General features: G+C 49.6%; 1 protein-coding gene across 1 annotated transcript in view; it reads right to left on the bottom strand.

The window, feature by feature from the left end:
- mylk3 (myosin light chain kinase 3) overlaps positions 1-13,029 on the bottom strand; it is a 125,752-nt gene that overhangs the window by 72,398 nt on the left and 40,325 nt on the right. The gene's annotated exons all lie outside the window — the stretch shown is intronic.

The raw sequence follows: 13,029 nt of genomic DNA on the forward strand, positions 1-13,029 counted from the left end.
TCAACAGTTCAAACTCTGTTGTAGGATAAAGTTATATTAAACAGTATTCTAAACATTGCCATCAGGGTCCTCATGGTCACACAGATACCAATCCCATAATTGAATATAACCTTGGACATAATACATTTTAGTTTCAAAGCTTTTTTAAAATCACAAACGATTGCATTTTTCTGGAAAAAAAAACATTTAAACGTTCCCCAAATCATTGTACTTACATAAAGGGCTGTATTCTCTGCCACTGGCCGCTGATAACAGAGTTCCCAATGCGGCAGAGAATCCAGCCCCAGGGGAAAAACTAGATCAGCGCTCGTTCCCAAAGTCCCCCGCTGGCGTTGGGATCGAGCTTTGTGCAGCGAACAACCCATTTGCATTAAGACCCATTTGTATGCCATTAAGGGGCCGGGCACCATATTCTCTGGGAATCACGTGGGCAAGAATTTGTGCAGATCTGGACAAGCACGTATCTGACACGGTGGACCTCACAGTGGGCCAAGTGAGTAACTCTTTAAGGGAGTTGTCACCAAAGTCCATTGGAGGGCCACCCTCCCGTACAATGCAAGACCTGCCCACCCCACCTCCACCAGACCCCCCACCACCCCCCCAAACTGAGACCTCTGAATAAAGAGACCCTTTCCAGAGATACCCCCTAATTAAAGAGGGGCACCAGAGACCCCTCCAAAAGAGAGATCCCTATCTGATAGTCCCCCCCTCCAAAAGGGAGATCCTTGTCTGAAAGCCCCCCCAGAAGAGAGACACCTGTCTGGAAGCTAGAGAGCAGTCCAGCCAGAGGCAGTGAAAACATCACTGCTCTAACACTCGCCTGGGCAATATACATGCTCGCTCAGGCAGAGGAAGCAGCACCTGTTGATTCCTATAAAGAGAAAGCCAGTCAGCTGGGTTTAAACCCCCTCGGATCATTGATCGGCAAGCCTTTAATTCATTTGTCTTTGATATTGATTTTACTAGACTGTGATTGACAGCTTCCGCACAAAGCCAGGGTTAGCATTGTTCCATTAATTTCCTTCAAGCTTGAGTGACTTTGAAATAGTCAGCTGTGAAACTAACCACAATGTTTATAAACATCAAGCTTTGATTGACTGCTCCTGGACCACATCAAAGAGAGTTAAGTGCTTTCCATTCATCTTCCTTCACGGTTTTAAGTAGTCAGCACTGGAACGAACAGAAAGCATTTAACGCTCTTTGATATGGGTTGGGGGAGTGGGTCGGGCGAGCGGGATTTAAAACATAGAACAGTACAGCACAGTACAGGCCCTTCAGCCCATGATGTTATGCCGACCATTTATCCTGATCTAAGATCAACCTAATCTACACCCCTTCAATTTATTGCTGTCATGTGCCTGTCCAAGAGTTGCTTATATGTCCCAAATGACTCTGACTCCACCACCTCCGCTGGCAGTGCATTCCACACACCCACCACTCTCTATGTAAAGAACCTACTACCTCTTACATCTCCCCTATACTTTCCTCCAATTACCTTAAAATTATGTCCTCTTGTGACAACTATTTCCGCCCTGGAAAAAAGTCTCTGGCTATCCACTCTATCCATGCCTCTCATCACCTTGTACACCTCTATCATGTCACCTCTCTTCCTTCTTTGCTCCAGTGAGAAAATTCCTAGCTCCTGCAACCTTTCTTTATAAGACAAGCCCTCCAGTCCAGGCAGCATCCTGGTAAATCTCCTCTGCACCCTCTCCGAAGCATCCACATCCTTCCTTTAATGACGTGACCAGAACTGAACACAATATTCCATTTGATTTGTGTTGGGGAGGAAGTCCCGCCAATGGGCTTTGGGGGGCGCCTACATTACACACTTGCCCCCTTTGACCCACCAAGGGGTCCACCGCATCAGGGCCATGCTTGAAATTACCTGCACCAATCCACGCCCGCGAGAATCCAGGCTGAGATGCCTGTAGTATCAAGAGGGCCTCGAGAATTGGGCTTCCAGCCTGTTAATTGGACGCAAATGAATCATTTGTATTCTCCCACTAGTGTGCGTTGTGTAGCTTTCTGCCGTCGGCAGGGGACCGGAGCATTAGGCGCTGATCCCATTTTTAGCTTGATTCTCGATTCTGCGCCAGATTGGGAACCCCGCTATCGGCTGCATCCCCATATCTCCCATTTCCCAGAGTCCAATAGTAACATTATTCTAATTCTCTTATGTGCATCAGAGACTTGGTCATTCTCGCAAGTAAACCGGGCAAAGGTTGATGCAGCAGACCAGTGATGTCTCTGCCCAAGCTGCCATCATTCGGGGGCATGACCATGTCACCTCCCCTAATTGTCACAATTTCTAAAAGGCATTTATCAGTTTAGGCACATGACTAGTCTTGACCAGGCAGACAACATATCCAGAGCATTGAGCCTGTCCTTGTAAGTTATTGCAACTCATCAGCTGAGCAAAAAAATCTGGACAAGAATTGGAAAGGAAATGGCACATTTTAAAATGACAAATGCTGTACAGAAAACAGAAACCTGGGGCGGGATTCTCCGACCCCCCCGCCGGGTCAGAGAATCCCCAGGGGGCGGCGTGAATCCCGCCCCGATGCTCCACCGCCGGCTGCCGTATTCTCCGGCGGCGGTCTGTGGGCAGGGGCGGGGTTTACGCCGCTCCAGTCAGGGGCCGTCGGCAGAGCCCCCCCCCCGGCAATTCTCCGGGCCCCGATGGGCTGAGCAGCCGTTGTTTTCTGGCCAGTCCCGCCGGCGTGAAATGGTCATGGTCCATCATGGCGGGACCTGGCTTGTCTAGCGGGGTCCAAGGGGGGGCACGGGGGGATCCGGCTCGGGGTGGGGGGGGCCCGCGGTGGCCCGGCCCACGATCGGGGCCCATCGATCTGCGGGCGAGCCTGTGCCGTGGGGGCACTCTTTCCCTCCGTGCCAGCCTCTGTAGGGCTCCGCCATGGCTGGCGCAGAGAAGGACCCCCCTGCGCATGTGCAGGAACACGCTGGCCGGTCTGCGCATGCGCGGAACCACGCAGGTGGTCCTGCGCATGCGCCAACTGCGCATGCGTGGCGCCAACCTCTCCGCCGCCGGCATAGCCCCCGGAAGTGCAGAGGATTCTGCAACTTCCGGGTGGCCCGACGACGGAGTGGTTCGCGCTGCTCTTGGCGCCGGCGCCGGGCCATCGGGCCAGTTGCAGCAGAATCCCGCCCCAAATGTCTGTAAGCAGGCAGACAGCAGAATATACTGCCCCTGCATCACCCCCAGACTCATCTCGGATAGGAACAAAGCAGAGCCATGAGTCATGACAGGGCCAATGAAAATATAATGCAGGAGGATCTGCACGGCCCGAATTAACTCCAGGAGAAACAATGGGTTGGAAATGAGTTTTGCCCTGGCCAGACAAAATCGCATTATACTAATGGGAAAATGATTAAAGTTGTCCCCGTCCCCAACGTCCCTTGAACCATTTGCAAGGGATCAGCGGTCTCCGGAAACATTACGGAACCTTTGTGGAGAAACTGATCACATCAGTTTCACACTGCCAGCAATTAGCAGGCCTTTGTCCTGGAACTCACCTGTGGGAGGAGCCAATCAGCTCCATTCAGGTTTTTGCCCTTAAGAATACTCAGGGCAAAGGCTTGCTCTTCCTTCGCTCTCTCTTCTCTGGCTACACGGCTTCTATCAGTCTACAAGGCAGAAGGTCACGAACACCAGACTACACAGACCAGTAGGATCAAGGTTCAGCAGCCAAACAGACCAGTCAGTTTTGAGGAAGAGCCAAAGAGACATTTGTGCCGGTTTAGCTATTGTTCCTGGGAAAGGTGAGTTATTCCCTCAGCCCACAGAAACTCCCAATTAGGTTAGATTGTTGAAGTTGGGATAGGTGAGTGGATATGTATATATATATTTGTGTGTGCTTAAGTAAACTGTAAAAGTAAGAATTTAGTTTCTTGTTTCACATAGTATTTTTACAACTGGTGTTTGCATGTTATAGTCTGAGTTGTGGAGGGCCTAATTTTCTTCAATAAATTATTTATTTGTAAATTTACCATTGTTGTAGTCTCACCTTTCTTTCACTGTCCGCTCTGGTTGAGTCACAATAATTGCCAGAACATAATTCCATAGTCGAGGACACAAAAGGAATCTGAGCGCTTTGAACACCTTCACTCAAGAGAGGCGACTGGTTAGGGATAAATAGTGGTCCCTCTTTCTCTCTCTCTTATGAAGGTGCACTAGTGGGGCACTTCCGGGTGACATTTCACCATCAACAGGAGAGAGACACACACAGGCGTAGGTGGCAGTCAAGGTAACTGGTGCGGCATAAGGACAAACCCACTGGTTAGGCATAAACAATGAGACTTGTTTCCTCTCTCTTGCGAAGCTGTCCCAGTGCGACACATGCGGGTTGAGACACCCACAGTTAGCTATGACATCCAATACCAGCCTGTTGTGGAGTAAAGGAATCCTTTTTACATCCTCTAAAGACCTGGAAGCGCCCACTTGGAAGGCTCTTGATCATTACAGGTGACCTCAGGGCCCAGAATATGGGGATCTTCGAGGCTGTGAAAGGAACTGAGAGCCGCAAGGCATGAAGCAACACGGTAAAGTGCAATGCTAATCCACCTTGCTGATTTATATTAAAACACATCAGTCATTTCTGATCAATACTGAAACACACCAGCCATTTCTTGCTCTCAGTTTGAACGGCAATATAAACAATGGAGGTATCCACATGTTGAGCAGCATTACCAATCTTTGTTCATGGGCACAGAAAGCGAAGAAATGTTGAGATGGAACATCGATTGCATCGAATTATGATCGCCTCTAGCTGCGACTACCTGGGGAGAAACGTACTCTCTGAATTTTGAGGACGAATTGTTTAAATGCGCCATTCCTCATGTAAAGGCAGTAACTTAAAGCGGCCAGCTTTTGTGCGACCTGCACAGGACGTTTCGGCTGCATAGCTTACAGGGAACATTGCTTGGGAATATTTATTTCTGACAGAACATTCCTTCCCAAACATAACCTGACATTGTGTGTTGCCTCACCATGAATCAAGCAACGATGAAATAAATCTGAAGCATACAATATATCATCACAGGTTACATTGGGTGTATATTTAAATAAATATCTGATATTTACAGAAACTATCCTGAAACCTCTCACCCATGTTCCATTTTGCTGTTTATTATTTGCATTGAGCCATGGGGTTCTATAAAGAACAGCTGCCCTTGCACAATTCTCAAATTACATTGTGCTCCCAGAGATATGAGGCATGATCTAACGGCCTTGTTGCGCCCGACTTGGGGCATGACGAGGCCAGTAAATCTCGCAAGAGGCCACTTGTGAGATTTACAAAGCTCATTATGCTTCTAACGAGATTTGATTATTTATGTGAGAAGTTACGCTCACTTATATATGTTTGCGCTGGAGTTACCCAAGGTGCGGGACCTTATGGCCTTGCCTCGGAGACCTCGAGCGGGTGCCGTTTAGCACTGGTTTCCACAAATGTGGACCAGGTGTACAGATACTTGGGGGGTTTCCCAGGCAAATGGGGGCCCTCGGTGGTTACCAGGGGCCCTGGCACTCCTGATGTTACCCAGCCACCCTGGCAGTGCCAAGGAGCACAGGTGGCACTGGCATGGTTGACAAAGTGCCAGGCTGTCAGTGCCAAGGTGCTCAGGTGGCATCTTGCCCATGCGGGGGATCAGGCCCAGGGTGTCTGCCCTAATGAGGTGGAGAGCAGGGGCACGAGGACCCCCTAATTGGTAAGTTTGGGCATAGGGAAGGGGGGTCCAGAGGCCACGATCGGGACGCCATTTTTAAATGGTGCCTTGATCTCTTCCAGCACTGGTGAGCTGAGCTGGTTATGGCAGGAAATGAGCCTAAGTGCGACCTCAGCAGGGCGTTCCTCGCCAAGGCCCAGAAATAAAGCAAGGTCCCTTTTAAAAGCGGGATCGTTCTCGGTGCTGTAAGCAGCGGCAAACACCTTGATAAAAATTCCCAAAATGGGACTCTGGTTCATTTCTTTTAAATTGCGCCCATGATCTGGGTCATGAGGAAAGACTGGAGAAATTTGGATTTTGCCGAGTGGAGCCTGGGAGAAGATCTTATAGAAGTATATAGGACACTTAAGGGAACAGAAAGGGTAAACGTAGAATTTTACTTTATATTGTGAGACAAGGCATTTTTATTCTGATGGAAAGTGTTTAATATGCAGAATAGCTTTCCAGATAGAATGTTGATGTGCTAGTGAGCCAGAAGCCCAAGGTAATGATGTGGGAGACAGGTTCAAATCCCAAAAGGGCAGCGGGCAGAATTTAAATTGCATTAAATAATCTGGAATCGAAAGCTAGTCTCAGTAATGGTGATCATGAAATTATCATTAATTGTTGCAAAAAACGCATTTGCTTCACTAATGCCCTTTTGGAAAGGAAACCTACCGCCCTTATCTGGTCTAACCTACATGTGACCGCAGACCCACAGCAATATGGTTGATTTTTATCTGCCCTCTGAATTGGCCAAGGTTAAAGGCAATTAGGGATGGGCAATAAATGTTGGCCTAGCCAGGAATGCCCACAGCTTATGAAAGAATAAAAAAATCTTGTAACTCTGTCAGATTTGATTTATATTTTTCTCATCGATTTGCTGTCACTAGTTTAACAGCTTTGATGCTCATTTATTTAAAACTGAATCCAAAAAGTGTGCATTTCACTATGCCAGTATTTCAATTTGCAGAAATAAAGGAATCTCGTGCTCTCTCTGGTGGAGAGCTGGGAGGCTGGTAGGGCATTTAATTAGGCGGGATGGTGGCATACATGAACCCCACTGCCTTCCCGCCTCTGCCCGAGTTAGGTTCTGGGCAGGAAGACCCATGGTCGGACTTTTCACCCCCGCCACCAACTGAAGTCCTTAAGTGGCCAATTAATGATCACTTAAGTGCCTCAACCCGCTGTCGTTGGTATTAAGCCAACTGCAGGGAGGTCTGTTGTCATATAGCCAGCTTGTCACTTCCTTGTTTGGGGTGGAGGGGTGGCAGGTTATGCCCGATTAAGTGATTGGGAATTGGGAAGGATGAGGGGGTGCTGAGACCCATACCCCTGCACTTTCTGCCAACGCCCCTGCACTGCTCTCCCATGACCCCCCCTGCAAACTTCCTCACCCCATAATCTAGTGACTCTAATCCTTCTGGCAGCAATCACAGCCTCCCCAATGACAGTGTAAGAGCCGTTGGCATCTGATCAGTCAGCAGTTCTCAGTAGGCGAGGCTTCCACCCTGGGACTTGGGTCCACTGCCTGATTTGCCTGTGGTTCAGTAGACCTTCCCAAAAAGAGGCTCCCCATTCCGTGACCCCTGAAACATCAACAGGGTTCTGCCCGAAGGCTAGGATTTTCATGTTGCAAAAAAAGTGCGTGTTTTTGATGCAAAGAGTGTCTTTGGGAGCACAATTTTTAATTTCCCATTTGGGAAAATAGCTTACACAAATCTCCCATTTGCAGGAAGAGATGAGGCTTAGGGTCAGGTTCTGACCCCACACACACATTCTCTGACACAGAGAATGCCATTTGCCATTTACAGCCTTAGGGGAATTTTGTTTGTCCTGTCCCCCAGTGTTTTCATTGGGTTAGGTGGGTTTTGGAAAGCTTCTGAAAAACCATCATGCTTACCTGTTGGTAGGGCGGCATGGTGGCACAGTGGTTAGCACTGCTGCCTATGGCACTGAGGACCCGTGTTTGATCCCTGCCCCAGGTCACTGTCCGTGTGGAGTTTGCACATTCTCCCCATGTCTGCGTGGGTCTCACTCCCACAATCCAAAGATGTGCAGGATAGGTGGATTGGCCATGCTAAATTGCCCCTTAATTGAAAAAAATAATTGGGTACTGTAAGTTATTAAGAAAAAAAAAATGCTTGCCTGTTGGTGAATTTTGGGGAAACTCCATGAAATGTCAGCAACATTCTTTTTTTTAAAAAATGTAGAGTACCCAATTAATTTTATCCAATTAAGGGGCAATTTAGGAGGACTTCCGGTTGCGGCTATGCAGAGCTAAGCCGCACGATTCGGCAGCTCCCGCTCTTACGGACTTTCGGGCTCGTTAGAGGAGCCCCAACGGAATTTTTTCGAAGACAACCCGTGGGGAAGGGAAGAGAGAGGTCCCCCTCCAACTTTTATGGACCGGACCAGAAGTGCAACGGCCAAAAAAGCAGCATTGGAGCAGCGGGAGAAGCGAGGGAAAAAAAACAAAATGGCGGCGGCCGGGGACAAAGCGGATCCCAGCCCCCAGTGGGGGAAGAGGGGATGAGACGATTCCTAGATCAGCTGAGATTCCCGAGGGTGGAGGAGCAAGAGGTGGCTGGTTTGGGGGCACCAATTGGGTTGGAGGAGCTGAGCAAGGGTTTGGGGAGCATGCAGGTGGGGAAGGCCCCGGGACCGGATGGATTCCCGGTGGAGTTCCACAGGAAGTACGCAGACCTGTTGGCCCCGCTACTGGTGAGGACCTTTAATGAGGCAAGAGAGGAGGGGACCCTGCCCACGACAATGTCGGAAGCGACAATTTCTTTGATCCTAAAGCGGGACAAGGACCCACTGCAATGTGGATCGTACAGGCCGATCTCGCTCCTCAATGTGGATGCTAAGTTGCTGGCAAAAGTGCTGACCACGAGGATCGAGGACTGTGTCCCGGGGGTGATCCACGAGGACCAGACGGGATTCGTAAAGGGCAGGCAATTATACACTAATGTGCGGCGGCTCTTAAACGTGATAATGATGCCATCGGAGGAGGGAGAGGCGGAGATAGTGGCAGCTATGGACGCGGAGAAGACCTTTGACCGAGTAGAGTGGGAGTACCTCTGGGAGGTGCCACGTAGGTTTGGGTTCGGGGGAGGGTTTATCAGTTGGGTTAAGCTCCTTTACAGAGCCCCGGTGGCGAGTGTAGTGACGAACCGGCGGAGGTCGGAGTACTTTTGGCTGTACCGAGGAACGAGGCAGGGGTGCCCCCTGTCCCCCCTGTTGTTTGCATTGGCAATCGAACCCTTGGCCATGTCATTGAGGGAGTCTAATAAATGGAGGGGGGTAGTCCGAGGGGGAGAAGAGCATCGGGTGTTGCTATATGCGGATGACCTGTTGCTGTACGTGGCGGATCCAATGGAGGGGCTGGTGGACGTCATGCAGACTCTAAGGGAGTTTGGGGAGTTTTCAGGCTATAAGCTCAATGTAGGGAAGAGTGAGCTCTTTGTATTACAGGCAGGGGACCAAGAAAGAGGGACAGGGGACCTACCGCTGAGGAGGGCGGAGGGGAGCTTTCGGTATCTGGTAATCCAGATAGCCAGGAGTTGGGAGGCCCTACATAAACTGAATCTGACGAGGTTGGTGGAGCAAATGGAGGAGGACTTCAAAAGATGGGACATGTTGCCGCTCTCGTTGGCGGGTAGAGTGCAGTCGGTCAAAATGGTGGTCCTTCCGAGGTTCTGTTTGTGTTTCAGTGCCTTCCCATCGTGATCACCAAGGCCTTTTTCAAGAGAGTAGGTAGGAGTATAATGGGGTTTGTGTGGGCAAATAGGACCCCGAGGGTATGAGATGGCATCCTGTAAAGGAACGAGCCTGGGGGCGTTGGTGACGGCACCGCTGCCGCTCTCGCCGACAAGGTACACCACGAGCCCGGTGGTGGCGGCAACGCTAAGGATCTGGGGCCAGTGGAGACGGCACAGGGGTGCAATGGGAGCCTCGGTGTGGTCCCCGATCAGGGGTAACCACCGGTTTGTCCCGGGGAAGATGGACGGGGGGTTCCAGAGCTGGCATCGGGCGGGGATTAGAAGAATGGGGGACCTGTTCATTGACGGGACGTTTGCGAGCCTAGGGGCACTGGAGGAGAAGTTCGAGATACCCAGGGGAAATGCCTTTAGATATATGCAGGTGAGGGCGTTTGTGAGGCGACTGGTGAGGGAATTCCCGTTGCTCCCGGCACAAGAAATTCAAGATAGGGTGATCGCGGGTGTATGGGTCGGGGAGGGCAAGGTGTCGGCAATACACCAGGAGATGAAAGAAGAGGGGGAAACGCTGGTAGAAGAGCTGAAGGGTAAATGGGAGGAGGAGCTAGGGGAGGAGATTGAGTAAGGTCTGTGGGCTGATGCCCTAGGTAGGGTTAATTCCTCTTCCTCGTGTGCCAGGCTCAGCCTGATACAATTTAAGGTGGTCCACAGAGCGCACTTGACGGGGGCGAGGTTGAGTAGGTTTTTTGGGGTAGAGGACAGATGTGGAAGGTGCTCAGGAAGTCCGGCGAACCATGTCCATATGTTTTGGTCATGCCCGGCACTGGAGGGGTTCTGGAGAGGAGTGGCAGGAGCAATATCTCAGGTGGTGAAAGTCCGGGTCAAGCCAAGCTGGGGGCTAGCAATATTTGGAGTAGTGGACGAGCCGGGAGTGCAGGAGGCAGAAGAGGCCGGCATTCTGGCCTTTGCGTCCCTAGTAGCCCGGCGAAGGATCTTGCTAATGAGGAAGGAGGCGAAGCCCCCCAGCGTGGAGGCCTGGTTCATAAAGCTGGAGAGGATTAAGGTTGCCTTGAGAGGGTCTGCGCAGGGGTTCTACAGGCGATGGCAACCGTTCCTAGACTATCTCGCGGAGCGTTAGAGAAAGGTCGGTCAGCAGCAGCAACCTAGGGGGGGGGGGGGAACGTCCTGGGAGGGGGGGGGATGGGGGATTGCCTGGGAGGGTGGATGAGCAAGAGATAACATGAAGGGTTGGGGAAACGGGCATGTGCGGGAGAGAGCCAGTGTACAAATCTATGTAAGCATATCATTTTGCCATGTATATATCTTGCTCTGTACGATTCCTTGTTATTTTGTTACGGGGGGGGGGGGGGGGGGGAGTCATTGTTTGTAAGGGAGAAAAATTGTGTTAAAAAACTGTAATAAATATATTTGTTTTTTTAAAAAGGGGCAATTTAGAGTGGCCAATCCACCTACCCAGCACATCTTTGGGTTGTGGGGACGAAACCCACACAAACACGGGGAGAATGTGCAAACTCCACACGGACAGTGACCCAGAGCCGGGATCGAACCTGGGACCTCGGCGCCGTGAGGCAGCAATGCTAACGACTGCGCCACCGTGCTGCCATCAGCAACATTCTGACACCCAAGTGTAAAATGGATTTACAGCTTCAGATATTATTAGTAGATAGTGCATTATAAGTTATATGTGTGTTTACTGCAATAATTGATCATTAGGCTCTATCACACAATGTTAAATTGACCATTACATTGACTAGCAATACCCAAGTGTTGAGATGCATTAGAAGAGTACTTCCCATTTGGAAAGGTCCTATTGTACATTTGAAACCGAAGAAAACAGCATTTGGGAAAGCTAGTGTCATCATCTGAAGTGATTTAAATGTCCACTGCACTAAACAAAAATGGGTCTCCAGCTTTCACTTGGAGAAAAAAAAGTCACTTGCTCCAGGACTGCTTTGATTGACAGGACATCTGTTGTAGCTTATGAAAAAATGTAGCTGAAGTTTAAATCGGTTTCATTGTTTGGCACCATAATGGTTTGGTTTGACAACTAAACCCATTCTGAATGCTTGGTTCAGTTTCAAAATTGAAAGGACTATATATGTCAGGAGAACGTGCAATCTCCACACAGACAGTCAACCAAGGCTGGAATCAAACCTGGGCCCCTGGCATGTGAGGCAGCAGTGCTGAACACTGTGTCACCGTGCTGCACCAATGTAGGCTATGGAGGACATATAGAGGGTATAGGAGCCATGAGAAATATAAGAAGGCATTGAAGGGGCAGCATGGGGAATATAAGAGTGCCTGGAGGAGCATAGGGAATATGAGAGGACATGGAGCAGTCATGTGGGTGTATGAGGAGTGAGGGGTGAATGGTAAGGGTTATGGGGCCAAAGAACAATGTGCAGAGCTGATCCAATGCCACAGTGAATTGAGCCGGGCCTTCTGTGCTTTTTTGACATTGCTTCAGGAGTCGGGAAGCCTAAACCCTCTCCACCCACACTCCAAGAGATAAAAATATGATGGGTATGAGCAGAAGTGACAGGCTTGGATTTCCGAAGTTGGGAAATGGTCTTAATTGCATTTTCCGGGCCCAACCTGAAATGCCAACTCGAGCTGTCTGGGATGAGATTGGTGAACATTAATAGTGAATAATTCCAAAGGCATTTTTGTTGATATAGAACAAGAACAAAGAACAAAGAAATGTACAGCACGGGAACAGGCCCTTCGGCCCTCCAAGCCCGTGCCGACCATGCTGCCCGACTAAACTACAATCTTCTACTCTTCCTGGGTCCGTATCCCTCTATTCCCATCCTATTCATGTATTTGTCAAGATGCCCCTTAAATGTCACTGTCGTCCCTGCTTCCACCACCTCCTCCGGTAGCGAGTTCCAGGCACCCATTACCCTCTGTGTAAAAAACTTGCCTCGTACATCTACTCTAAACCTTGCCCCTCTCACCTTAAATCTATGCCCCCTAGTAATTGACCCATCTACCCCGGGGAGAAGCCTCTGACTATCCACTCTGTCTATGCCCCTCATAATTTTGTAGACCTCTATCAGGTCGCCCCTCAACCTCCTTCGTTCCAGTGAGAACAAATCGAGTTTATTCAACCGCTCCTCATAGCTAATGCCCTCCATACCAGGCAACATTCTGGTAAATCTCTTCTGCACCCTCTCTAAAGCCTCCACATCCTTCTGGTAGTGTGGCGACCAGAATTGAACACTATACTCCAAGTGTGGCCTAATTAAGGTTCTATACAGCTGCAACATGACTTGCCAATTCTTATACTCAGAAATATTTCCTGATAGCAGCTGGCTTTGTCTGACGAAAGAGCTTTTTAGTCTCACACCCTCTTCCAGGCCCTACTCACAACTTAAAAATATTTTTCCTCATGTTGCTACTGGTTGTTTCACCAGGAGACTGATGTACAAAACGGCAAAAGGACCAAAGGTAACATAAGGAAAGACCTTTCTACACAATTAGGATCTGGAGTGCACAGCCTGAGAGCCTTGTGGAGGCAGAGTACAATCTTATGTTTCAAAAAGGAATTGGATAAGTG

The sequence above is a fragment of the Scyliorhinus torazame genome, chromosome 10 (assembly GCF_047496885.1).
Source record: "Scyliorhinus torazame isolate Kashiwa2021f chromosome 10, sScyTor2.1, whole genome shotgun sequence".
Classification (NCBI taxonomy): domain Eukaryota; kingdom Metazoa; phylum Chordata; class Chondrichthyes; order Carcharhiniformes; family Scyliorhinidae; genus Scyliorhinus; species Scyliorhinus torazame.